The 12,990-nt window shown below is 53.1% G+C and overlaps 1 protein-coding gene across 10 annotated transcripts in view; it reads right to left on the reverse strand.

Annotated features, from left to right (window-relative positions):
• ARSG (arylsulfatase G) overlaps positions 1-12,990 on the reverse strand; it is a 100,478-nt gene that overhangs the window by 60,279 nt on the left and 27,209 nt on the right. The window contains exon 1 of one of the 10 annotated variants that reach the window (XM_043905717.1): positions 12,711-12,907. The exons of 7 other annotated variants lie outside the window; for them this stretch is intronic. The gene's annotated coding sequence lies outside the window, so the exon portion shown is untranslated. Of the gene's footprint in view, positions 1-11,759; positions 12,046-12,091; positions 12,619-12,710; positions 12,908-12,990 lie in introns of those variants that run through there. 2 more of the 10 variants (XM_043905715.1, XM_043905716.1) reach the window with 2 other exon arrangements.

Raw genomic sequence — 12,990 nt, forward strand, 5'->3', positions numbered from 1 at the left:
CTGTCTAAGTCTAAGGCGTGCAGCGTAAGGACTGGACAAACGTATACTGTGAAATGATGACCACAATAAATCTAGTTAACATCCATCATCTCCTATAGATACAAATAAGAGAGACAGAGAAGAAAAACAAATGGTTTTTCCCTTGTAACGAGAACTTTGAGACTCTTCTCTCCTAACAACTTGCAAATATCCCACAGGGCAGGGTTCCCTACAGTCACGTGTCATCCGTCTCATCCCCAGGACTCATTCATCTTCTAACCAGAACAAAGGAAATCTTTGAATACCTCCATCCAAAGTGGGAGAAGAATTCCACTTAGAAGACTGAAAAAAAATTTTAAGGGACTTCCCCTGTGGTCCAGTAGTAAGACTCCACACTCCCAATGAACAGGGGAAAGGTTCAACCCCTAGTTGGGGAACTAAGATCTCAAATGCCGCAACTAAGATTGAAGATCCCCGGTCCCAGTGCAGCCAAATAAATAAGTAAAAGTATTTTTTTTTAATTTAAGCTTGAAGACGTCTAGCCAGACCCTGTTGCTGGGAACATCAGCTTCTGTGACCCCAGCAATGCCAGGGTACAGATGACATCCTGCCTGGCTTTCGGCTGGAACCACCTGTTGGGATCGGCCCAGGAGGAAACCACGTGGCAGGAGCCAGTCTGGGAGAGCAGAGGTGACCTGAGGTCACACCTCTAAACACTCAGCAGGCTGCAGAAATTATATCTGGGTCCTTGAACACAGGTCAGAAAAACAGAGAGTAGATAGGCCTCTGAACAACATCCTTTCTCTAAAACTCCATCCTCCACTGGGAAGAAAAACCATGACGGGGTAGGATCCAACGAAAGACTTTCATCAGGAGGGACAGGAGATAAGTACGGAGGGCTGATTCACTCTGATGCACGGCAGAGACCAGCAAAATACTGTGAAGCAATCACCCCTCATTAAAAATAAACTTTAAAAAATACTTTGTTAAAAAAAGAAAAGGGCTTACAGTCAGTTACCTCAAATCCACTCCCTTAAAGCCTCCTTGCCAAATGTTTAAGGACATTTTACAAAGCAATGTTTACCTATTACTTACCAAACTTCTTGTAATGGAACTTGTCAAACATACGAAAGTTGAGAAACTCACACATACCCACCCAACATCTAAACTCAACAGCCGTCAGCACAAGGCCGCCCCCTCTCCCAGTTCCCTCACTCACTCTCCACTTAAACTGCATCATTTGCAAACAAATCTCAGACATCATGTAACCTCATCGACAATCATTTCTATATGCTCCTCTAAATTATAAGAACTGTTTTTTAATATACTTAAATTCTCAGTAAAGCCCCCCTTTAAAACATAACACAGTAATTTGTGTTCACCATCGAAAACCCAGTGAATGTTGCAATGTCCTCAAAGTCTCACTATTGGTTCTGGGTTTGTCTACAGTTTGTTCTGGACTCCCCCAGAGGCTCGGCAGTAAAGAATCCGACTGCAATGCAGGAGCCACAGGAGCCTTGGGTTCGAGCCCTGGATGGGGAAGATCTCCTGGAGAAGGAAATAGCAACCCACTCCAGTGTTCTTGCCTGGAGAATCCCATGGACAGAGGAGCCTGGCGGGCTGCAGTCCATGGGGTCACAAAGAGTCAACACGACTGAAGTGACTTAGCACAAACAGTTTGTTCTAATCGTGATCCAAACAGAGTCCGTTCTGCACTGCACTGAACTCACGTGTCTCTTCTCATTTATATGTTCCTCCTCTCTCTTCCCTACAATGTATTTGTAAATAAATTTGGTTGTTTGTCCTGTAAAATTTCTGATCTGGCTGACTTTACCTCCATGGTATCCCTTAAAATGTTCCCTGGAACTCTGTTCTGTTAATCTGTAGATCTATAAGTGAGACTAAATTCAGGTGAGTTTTCAACTTATTTTCTTATTCTATTTATTAATATTTTATTAATTTATCGGCTGCACTGTGGGCCCTGTGGGATCTTAGTTCCCTGACCAGGGTTAGAACCTGAATCCCCTAGTTGGAAGTGGGGAGTCTCAGCCGATGGCCAGCAGGGACTCTCTCAGATGAGGTGTATTTTCGGCAGGAGGGGGGACAGGCTGACCTCATGCTTCTGTTTCCCCCGGTAAGGCTGGTCAAGGGAGTATGTATCAGAGTTCTATTTTTTCCTTGTGTCATTTTTGCATGAGAAGAGGGAAAACTTTCTCTTAAATGCTACTGGAAAAGACCCTGAAAATGGGAAAGCTTGAAGGCAGGAGGAGAAGGGGACGACAGAGGATGAGGTGGCTGGATGGCATCACCGACTCGATGGACATGAGTTTGGGCAAGCTCCGGGAGTCGGTGATGGACGGGGAGGCCTGGCGTGCTGCGGTCCGTGGGGTCGCAGTCGGACAGAAATGAGCGACTGAACAACCACCACAGCGACAACTGTCTTTTCTATTTTTGTGGATTTATTTTCTCCCCAAATCTGCACCTCTGAAATGAATTATGTGAGATTTCACTACGGACTGAATGTTTGTGTCCTTTCAAAATTCTTCTATTGGTGGGGCTTCCCTGGGAGTCCAGGGGCTAAGGTTCTGAGCCCGCCATGCAGGAGGCCCGGGTTCAATCCCTGGTCGGGGAACTAGATCCCACCTGATGCAAATAAAATTAAAAAAAAAAAAAATCCCATGTTTCGCAACTAAGACCTTACGCAGTCATATAGATAACTTCACGTATTGGCGCCTCTCCCCTCATTAGGACAAACTTGCAGAGCCGCCTCCGGGAGACAGTGCAGGTTAGATGAGGTCGCAGGGCACAGCCCTCCTGAAGGGATTCGTGCCCTTGCAGGAAGAGTCAGGAGAGAACTTGCTCTCCCTCTCACAGGTGGAGACACAGCGAGAAGGTGTGACGGCCAGAACCCTCCTCGAGAGCCAAGTCCACCTCGCTCTTAGACCTCCACCCTCCAGAACTGAGACAGACAGGGTTGTTTTCTCGGCTACCCGGTCCGCGGGGTTCACTCTGGCCGCCCACACCCACCCAGAGACTAAAGCTGTTTTATCTGAGAAGCTCTAAGGCTGAAGCCGGGCAGAAGTAAGGATAAGCCCAAAAGTTAGGGGAAAAAAATAAATGCTCAATCCAGGGACTTCCCCGGCGGTCCAGGCCTAAGGACTCTACGTTCATTGCCATTTGCTGTTGCTCGGTCCCTCACTCCTGTCTGCCTCTCTGCGACCCCATGGACGGCAGCACGCCAGGCTCCTCTGCCCTTCGCCATCTCCCGGGGCTCACTGCCACAGGCCGGGGCTTCATCCCTGGTTGGGCAACCGAGATCCTGCAGACTGTGTGGTCCTGCCCCTCATTCCCGCCCCACCCCCGGCAAAGAAGGAAAAAAAAAAAGTTCATTCCAGTGAAAGTAGTTACTTGGCAAATCTGCCTTCTGTAGAACTGACTTTCGGGATGTGTTGACATTGACTGACTTTGCAGAACATGTGTCCAGGCTCCAGGAGAGTCATTCCTTTGCCGTGTGACTTTGGATAAGTTGCTGAATCTCTCTGGACCTGTTTCCCAACTTGCCTGAAAAACAGGACCACAGAAAAGTCCCTCCACCCCAAACCCAACAGTGAGCATGAAATAACCCAACACAAGGGCTGGCTCCCAAGACGTGCTCAGAGATGTGGGCAGTCGTTCTCCCCTCCCCCAACTGTCTTGAAGATAAAGAGATAACAGACGTGAGAACACTCTGAAAAAAGCACTGTGCAAAGCCAAGGCATTACTGCAATGGCTGATAAGCAAAACGATTCGGAGAACAGATGGTGAAATCCAGAGTGCCTGCAGCCACCGGCCGAGTGCTTGTCCTGACTCTGCGCTGCTGGATTCTTTACCAGAAAAGGTAAAGGATACAAACACTATGCTTGCCACCAGGACACAGGGAAGAGTCGCCCTGACTGGCATCTTCAAAGCTCTGAGCCACGTCCTGGTCGCGCAGTCCTACGGCTGTCAGGGCCATCCTGGGAAAACCTAGAGGGTCTCTCTGCCCCCGGCAGCCTCCGGCGACAGCCAGCGTGGTCTCGGGAGCAGGCAGCCTACCAACGCGTCAGAGCAGCGGGAGGTGAAGTCAAGACGCAGAGGGCATGTGAGGGGAACTGACTCTCTGCTGATGCTGACGGAAAATGGGAGTTACATAATGCCATTTGCAGCGACACGGATGGACCTAGAGAGCATCACAGCGAGTGAAGTCAACCAGAGAAGGACAAATGTCACCTGATATCATTTATATATGGAATAATAAAAAAAAGTACACATGGGGCTTCCCAGGTGGTTCAGTGGTCAGGAATCTGCCTGCCAGCGCAGGGGACACGGGCTTGATCCTGGGTCCCGGAAGATCCCCTGTGCCGTGGAGGAGCTGAGTCTGGGAGCCAGGACGACCAAAGCGCCCGAGCGCCTGAGCTCTGCTCCGAGATGCTCCTGCTCGCTGCGACAGAGAGACCGGCGCAGCAGTGAGGCCCCAGCATGGCCAAACCGAGTGAGCTTCATCAAGGGAACAAACGAACTCATCTGAGAAACAGAACTACTGACTGAGAAAACAAGCCCACGGTTAGCAGGGCTGGGGGAGACTGGGGCGGATGTGTGTACACTATTGTACGTAAGACGGGCTTCCCCGGGGGCTCAGCTGGTAAAGAATCTGCCTGCAAGGCAGGAGACCCTGGTTCGGATCCCTGGGTCGGGAGGATCCGCTGGAGAAGGGACAGGCTACCCACTCCAGTGTTCTGACCTGGAGAATGTCATGGACTGTATAGCCCCTGGGTCACAAAGAGTCGGACACGATCGAGCAGCTCTCACCTTCACTTTTACAACGACCTACCATAGCGCACAGGAGACTACTCAATGCTCCGTAATGACCTACGTGGGAAGAGAATCTAGGAGAGAGTAGATGCACATCCACGTATAACTACCTGATTCACTGTGCTGAATGCCCGAAACTAACACAACACTGTGAATCAACGATACTCTGATAAAAAAGTTTTTTAAAGTGGGAATTACATTCTAACATCAGAATCGCCCAAAAGGACTAACAGTCACTGACACAGAGCCAGATGCTCCCGAAGGAAGCGGCCCCAACTCTAAGATGGGAACCCCGCAAGAGCACTGCCCAGTCCGGTCACCCAGCCCAGAGTGGGTTCAACCCATGTTTGCCAGACAGAATGCCTCTGTCTAAACTGAGCTACAACCTAGCCCCGCTTCCACCCCGAAAGCTCAGCTTCACCTCAACACTTCCCTAAACCCAGATGACCTTCCTCGGCCTGGAGACTCTCACTTGCATAAGCACCCTTGTTGCAGCGCCGCTTAAGGTGACAACCACACGTGTCCTCCCTCCTGAACTAAAGAGTAAACACATTGAGAGGACGGACCACATCCTCTGAGGTGTGGTTTTGCGGCCTGGGAAACTACTGCATTTGCCAGTGTGCATGGGTGATGGGCAGAGGCTGTGCTGAGGGAGGAGCAGCGGGTGTGGCTGGGAGGACCGGTGGGCTCCCTGCACCTGCCCCGCGCCGGATCCCGACCCAGCATCAAACTCAACTGCGGCTGGCTCACTGCCCAGAGTCCACCTGCCAACACATGAGACACAGGTTCGATCCCTGGGTCAGGACGATCCCCTGGAGAAGGAGTGTTCTTGCCTGGAGAATCCCACGGACAGAGGAGCCTGGCGGGCTAGAGTCCATGGGGTCACAGAAGTTGGACATGACTTAGCAACTGACAAGAAGGAGGCCAGAGCCCTCCACCGACCTCGGCGCGGGGGCCAGGTCCCACCTGGCCTTGTGCCCTGCACGCAGTCCTGGAGCCCCCTCCCAGCTTCACTGTGTCATCCCGTCAACCTGCCTGCCAGTGCAGACACGTTAGAGACCCAGACTCGATCCCTGGGTCAGGAAGATCCCCTGGATGAGGAGATGGCAACCCACTCCGGTCTTCTTGCCTGGGAAGTCCCGTGGTCAGAGGAGCCTGGCGGGCTAGAGCCCAGGGCCCCAGAGTCAGACAGGACTGGAGAAACTCAGCACGCAGGCACACATTATCCCCTCTCCGTGGATGAGCAGAGTGAGGTCCAGAGACGTTAAGTAGTTCACTCAAGGCGACACAGCTGTGAGGGCAGACCCAGGACTCCAAGCCGGGCCTTGGAGTCCACGTCCACACGCATCAGAGCATTAATAGCAGGGGTCCCCAACCTCTGCAATCTGATGCCTGATGATCTGAGATGGAGCTGCTATAATAGTAACAGAAATAAAGTGCACAATAAATGCAATGCACCTGAGTCATCCCCAACCATCCCTCTTCCCGGGTCCCTGGTGCCACAGAGGCTGGGGGCCCCTGGATCAACCCCCCAGGCACACAGCCCCCTGCCTGCTTCTCAGCCCACTACAGGATGGGGCTTTTTCTTCTCCGGGAGAACTCATCCCGGACAGCAGGAAATCCCATCTTTCTTGTCCTCATATTAACGTGCTTCTTATTCATTGGCCTGAAGATGTTTCTGATGGCGTATCCTCTGAAAGAACGTGGGAGGGGATGTCCCCGGCGGTCCAGTGGTTAGGACTCTGCTTTCACTGCCGAGGGCCTACGCTCCATCCTTGGTCAGGGAACTAAGATCCCACAAAGGGTGTGGCATGGCCAAAAAACACAAAATAAACTAAAAAAATGTTGGGGGGAAAACAATAAGCCCCTTCTGCATTAACTCACGCTGCCCTAGCAAAATAGCACAGACTGTGTGCACGTGTGCAAGCTCACTCATATCCGACTCCTTGTGACCCCGTGCACTGTAGCCCACCAGCCTCCGGGGTCCATGGGATTCTCCAGGCAAGAATACTGGAGTGGGTTGCCGTTTCCTTCTCCAGGGGATCTTCCCGATTGAACCCGTGTCTCCTGCACTGGCAGGCGGGTTCCTTACCACTGAGCCGCCTGGGAAGCGCAGGTGGCTTAAACTAGAAATGTGTCTCCTCCAGGCCCCGGGGCGGGAGGCCTGCGGTCAGGGGACTCAGAGGTCGTGAGGGCCGTCCTCCTCATGGCAGCTCCCCGTGGCCTTTGCTCGGTGTCTGCTCAGACTTCTCTAACCCTTTCTCTCTCTCTCTTTGGCCATTCCCCTCTGCACGTGGGATCTTAGTTCTCAGACCACAGATTGAACCCATATCTCCTGCCTTGGAAGCGTGGAGTTTTAACCACTGGACCACCAGGGAAGTCCCTCTCTCTTCCTATAAAGCCACTAATTCCATCATTTGGGCCCTACCCTATGATCTAATCTAATGCTAATTCCTCTCAAAGGGTCCATTTCCAGACACTATAGCCTGGGATGGGGACCGGAGGGCGGGGCTTAGTCTGAAAGGGGAGGAGCGCAGACATTCAGCCCCAAACCCTCCGTTTTAAGGTACCTTCAGTGCTTCATCACAACTCTAAACAGGCACAAAAGGTCATTCCAACTGTATTTAATAGTATCACCTAAACTATTAAACCACTTTTGTCATGTATCCAGTGTCATAGAAACACCACAGCATTGTGAAAACCACCTTTACTCATTCTTATTTATCTACTTATTTATGGCCATGCCACGTGGCTCGCGGGATCTTAGTTCCCTGACCAGGGATTGAACCCGGCCCCAGCAGTGAAAGCGCCCAGTCCTAACCACTGGACCGCCAGGGAATTCCCACCATTATTCATTTAAAAATGACTTGGTTCTCGTTAGATTGGAAATTTTCTTTCATTTCACTCTTTTTTTTTCCCAAAACTCATTTCCATCTTATCGTGATATACTTGTATGCTGGAAAGTAGTTAATTACCTTATCCTGTTTTGTGCTGTTTCTGCTAAGTCCCTTCGGTCGTGTCCAGCTCTTTGCGACCCCAGGGACCGCAGCCTTCCAGGCTCCTCTGTCCATAGGACTCTTCAGGCAAGAATACTGTGAGTGGGCTGCCATGCCCTTCTCCAGGGGATCTTCGTGACCCAGGGCTCGAACCCTCATCTCTTGAGTCTCCTGCATTGAGAGTTCTTTACCACTCGCACCAGCTGGGAAACCAGACTTTATATATAAATTGAAATTTGCTTATGCTTTGCTCCAAGTGTAAAAAAAAAAAAAAAATCCCTTCTAGATTAAGCCACTGTCATTATTACTGTAAGTCATTTATAATCAAACAACATATTATAAATTGTGACAGGTTATCATTAAGCACAAATAACGTTCTTGGAAATGCATCTTTAACGAGATGCACTTGGGGGCTGGGCCATACTGACTTGCAGAGAGGAGTCTTCCCTGACAGAACATTTTTATCTTCCCCCAAGAGGTGTTTACAGCTGGGGCAGCGCACCCTGGTGAGACCTTGGCTCCGGTTAAGTGAGAGAAGGCCCACTGCGCAGGAATAAACACCCGGCCTGCACCATGGTGGGCTCTCACACAAATCAGCTTAGAAAAGAGCTGATGTTCAGAAAAGCGATCCCCCCACACCTGCACCTAGGAACATATTTTCCCCTTGGCAAATCTTCAGATTTTTCACAAAACATGCATTTCTGTTTGAAGGTCACTCAGTTTAGTCGCTCAGTCGTGTCCAACTCTTTTCGACCCCATGGACTGCAGCACACCAGGTTTCCCTGTCCATCACCAACTCCCAAGGCTTACTCAAACTCATGTCCGAGTTGGTGACCGTCTCATCCTCTGTCGTCCCCTTCTCCTCCCACCTTCAATCTTTCCCAGCATCAGGGTCTTTTCCAGTGAGTCAGCTCTTCGCATCAGGTGGTCAAAGTATTGGAGCTTCTGTTTCAGAATCGGTCCTTCCAATGAATATTCAGGACTGATCTCCTTTAGGATGGACTGGTTGGATCTCCTTGCAGTCCAAGGGACTCTCAAGAGTCTTCTCCAATACCACAGTTCAAAAGCATCAATTCTTCGGCGCTCAGCTTTCTTTATCTTTCAACTCTCACATCCATACATGACTACTGGAAAGACCATAGCTTTGACTACATGGACCTTTGTCGACAAAGTAATGTCTCTGTTTTTTATTATGCTGTTTAGTTTGATCACTTGAAGGTCACTGCCTTTCTTCAAACCATCAGGTGGGTCTGGGTTGGGGGACTCCTATAAACCTCAAGATAAACCCAGTACCTCTGCCTGGAAAATCAAGATTTCTAGAGGTTAAAGTCCGTGACGTTCTCTGCTGCCTGCAAAAGCAGATACTAAAAGTTTTAAAGGAAGAATTTGTGTCCATCGAGGGATTTCCCTGGTGGTCCAGTGGTTAAGAACCTGCCTTGCAACACAAGGGACCTGGGTTTGACCCCTGGCTGGGGAGCTGAGACCCTATGTGCAGCCGGGGAGCTAAGCCCACAGGCCACAACCAGAGAGAAGCCCACGCACTGCAACTAAGACCCAACACAACCAAAATAAGTAAGAAATAAGTGTTTTTAAAAATAAAATTTTAAAAAATCTAAAAAAAAAAAAATTGTGTCCATGGAATACAAGTGGTTGGATCACGGGTGCCTGGGGCAGGCATGAAAGGGGGAGATGGGGTGGCAGGCGGGTCACCAAGGTCTCCCCACAAGCCCCCTCCAGATGTCCCCCTCTTCACTGGCTGCTCTGAAGACCCAGCACTTAAAGCAGGCCTGCGCCTCCCTGAGCTCCAGACAAGATTCCTTTCAGTCTACTTACCCCAAGTTGAGGTTCTCACGGGCTGGTAAATGCAGAGAGCTTATTTGCAAGCCAGGGTCATATCTGCCTAGCAACCCAACGTGAAGACTAGAAGGACTCGGCCTTTGGCTGGGACCAGGCAGGCCAAGTGAGCACAAAGGAATCTGTTCTCATGCAAATAAATCAAAGCCAGAGGGTAGAAAAGAGCCCTGCGGACAGCTCTCTGGAGCCAGCACACTTCCAGAGGTGCTGCGGGACCGCCTAAGGGCCTCATGATAGCCTCGGCGCCTGCAAGTGAAGGCCGGGGCTCTGATGCCTCCGGGTTGCAACATACACAACAGGAGGGGCGGAGGGGGCGCTGAACTCAGAATTTAATTTCCTGATTTTTCTGGTTCTGCACTTCAGATTCCAAAGGTCCTTCTGTTCAGGTTCAGAACTAAACAGAGTTAGTTTTGTTTGGGGGCGGTTGGTGGGGTAATTGATTCACATGGTAATACAGTGCTTTCCCTAGAGAAGAGAAAAAAAAAAGCAGGGTTTCCACCCTTGGTCTCACTAGGATCCAGGGAACAAGGTGAAACCAGCCCCTAACCAGGGTGGGCAAAGGTCACAGGCTTGTGGCTGGCAATACTGGACAGAGGTTGGGTTCCCAGACGCCCCGCTTCTGTTCAAACACAGGTGGCAAATGTCATACCTGATGAGCTTTCGTTGCAAGAACGCCAGCGCATCTGCACCTTGGCAGAATCCCTCTCGCGCTCTGTGCCTCAACCTTCTCATCTGTACAATGGGGACAAGTGTCAACTGCAGAAGGCCAGTGCCGGGCTTCCCAGGCGGCGCTGGCGGTAAAATACTAGACCGCCAGTGCAGGAGACTTGACAGACTCTGGTTCCGTCCCTGGGTCGGGAAGATCCCCTGAAGGACGGCACAGCAAACCACTACAACATTCAGAGCCTGGCGGGCTACGGTCCATGGTGTCACCAAGAGTCCGACACGACTGAGCACACAGACAGATGGGCATAAAGTCAGATCACACGAATGGCACCCGATACAGGGAACAGCAAAAGTGAAAAAAAGACCGACTAATAGGTGGTGGTGTTCCGTCATTAAGTCGTGTCCAACTTTTTGCGACCTCACGGACTGCAGCACGCCAGGCTCCTCTGTCCATCATCATCTCCCAGAGTTTGCTCAAATTCATGTCCAATGAGGCGGTGACGCCATCCAACCATCTCATCTTCTGCCGTCCTCTTCTCCTTTTGCCACTGATACGTATAATTAATATTAATAAAATAGCAACCCATTATTATTATTATTATAGTTATGGCCTTCCAAAAGCTAATCATTTCACTTGGTCAAAGACTCAGATGTTTTTTTCCCAAAGGTTCATTCGCCCCCAGGGCTTTCTACACTTTTTGTCTAATTTTTAAAACCAAGCAGCTGAAGGATCGAGATCCTGTGACTTGCCTGCAGTCGCTCAGCCATGATTAATGGATTGCTCCCTTAGGCTCCTAAGCAGGTCTCAGAACACTATGTGCTGCGTCATGTTGAATATGGCATTTCCACACTCGGAAAGGGCTGTGTCCTGACGCGCTGTAACATCCTAAGTAGCAAGGATTATGTTTCCAGGCACTCCTGATTCAGCATTAAGTGCTTGCATGCTGGTGGTTAAAATCAGGGTCTAAATATCATAACGGTAGTCTTCGAAGAACAACTCGAAAATGTTATCCCCAGGCGGTTGGACCCGATAAGGCGGTTGGACCTGATAAGTCACAAGTAGCAGTGACAATACGCAGTTACGGCTACTGAGGGCTCACCATAAGGCAGTCTCTGGGATCCGTACTTTACCGACATCACCCATCACGCCCTCCGGTTCTGGAAATACCACTACTGTCCCCACTCCATAGATTTGGAAATTGAAGCTCCAGGAATCAGGCTGCTTCTGCAAGGCTGCAAAGCGCACCCGCGGTCCCCAGCGCACTTTCCCGGTCCCGAGGGAGCCCCTGCGTCCTCAGAGCCCGCTCCTGTGCCACCCCTGACCCGCGGAACCCCGACCCGAACCACCAGAGAAAGCAGGCAGCGCCTGCAAAGAGATCGGTATTAGGACTCGGACCGCCGACTCCGCCCGGCGGCGACCCTCCGTACACGCACCGCCAAACTCGGGTCTCCCGAGTTGCAGACATCAGGACCACGTTCTCCGAACCCAGACAAGGGAGCGGCCGGCGGGTGCGGGGAAAGAGGCCTCTGTTTCCCAGCAGGTCTTCACGAGGCCCCGGGGACCCGAGGTGGACGCCAGGCTGCCCAGCCTGGGGCCCCGCGGCTCCGAAACACACTGCTTTGTCCCCGCCACGAGCTCGTAACTGAGGTTTCCCGAGCATCGTGTGCTGAGTGCACTCTGACCCTGGGGGTTTGGGCTCCCGGACGGGAGCGCGCACCCCCTCCACGTCCCCGCCGAGCCCCCCGGGAGTTAGGCGGCCGCGCACCTGCGAGGACGCCGCCTCCCGCCCGGAGGGGAGAACGCGCGCGCCCCGGGCGGGGGATGCTGACTCAGCCTGGCCGCTCGCTCACATCCCCGGCGCGCCACGCGATGCTGTCGCCGCTGCACCAAAGGGGGTGAAGCGAGGCGCCCGTGCAGCCGGGCCGCGAGTTCCCCGGGGCCTCTACGGCCCCCGTCGCCCCCGCCAAGAGGAACCACGAGCATGCGCTAGTTGACGAAACCGGGGGAAGTGGGCGCGGGAGGAGGAACTCGGGGTCCCCGGCGCCGCGCGCGCGGCTCACACCCAAACTGGAAGGAACCTGTTCTGCCCGCGGCGGGCGCGGAGCAGCGGGCGCAGAGCCGCGAGCCTGAGCCCTGCGGGCGCGGGCAAGGCCGCGCAGGGGGCGCGCCGGGGACCCGCGGGCAGGGAGGCGGCCCGCGGGACCCGCGCGCCCGGCCGGAGGTCCCGGCTTTCGGCGCGGACAGCGCCCGGGTCCGGCCAGGCCGGGAGCGCAGGGATGCACGGGGCCAGGAGGGGCGGGGGACGGCGTGTCCAGGATGCCGGCGGCCGGGGCGGGGGCGGCCCTGCGGGACCCCGCGGCTAATCGGAACGGCGAAGCCATTACCTTCCGTGACCCCCGGCCCCGGCTCCGGGCGGGCGCGCGCCCGGCACGGCCTCGTCCACGTGGGCCGGCGCGCGCACGCCAGGCCTCCTTGGCGGCGCTCCGCGCTCGCAGCACATGGTCGGCGGCGCGCCCCCGAGGCCGGCGGAGACCGGCTGCAGCCGGTATAGGATAAGCGATAGGCAGCGGCGCGGGGCCGGGGCGCGGGCGGCCGCACGCACGGCTCGGCTCGGGCGCGGGCGCGGGCGCGGGCGGCGGGGCGGGGGGCGCGGCCCGGGGGCCC

Source organism: Cervus elaphus, chromosome 5 (genome assembly GCF_910594005.1).
Source record: "Cervus elaphus chromosome 5, mCerEla1.1, whole genome shotgun sequence".
Classification (NCBI taxonomy): Eukaryota; Metazoa; Chordata; class Mammalia; order Artiodactyla; family Cervidae; genus Cervus; species Cervus elaphus.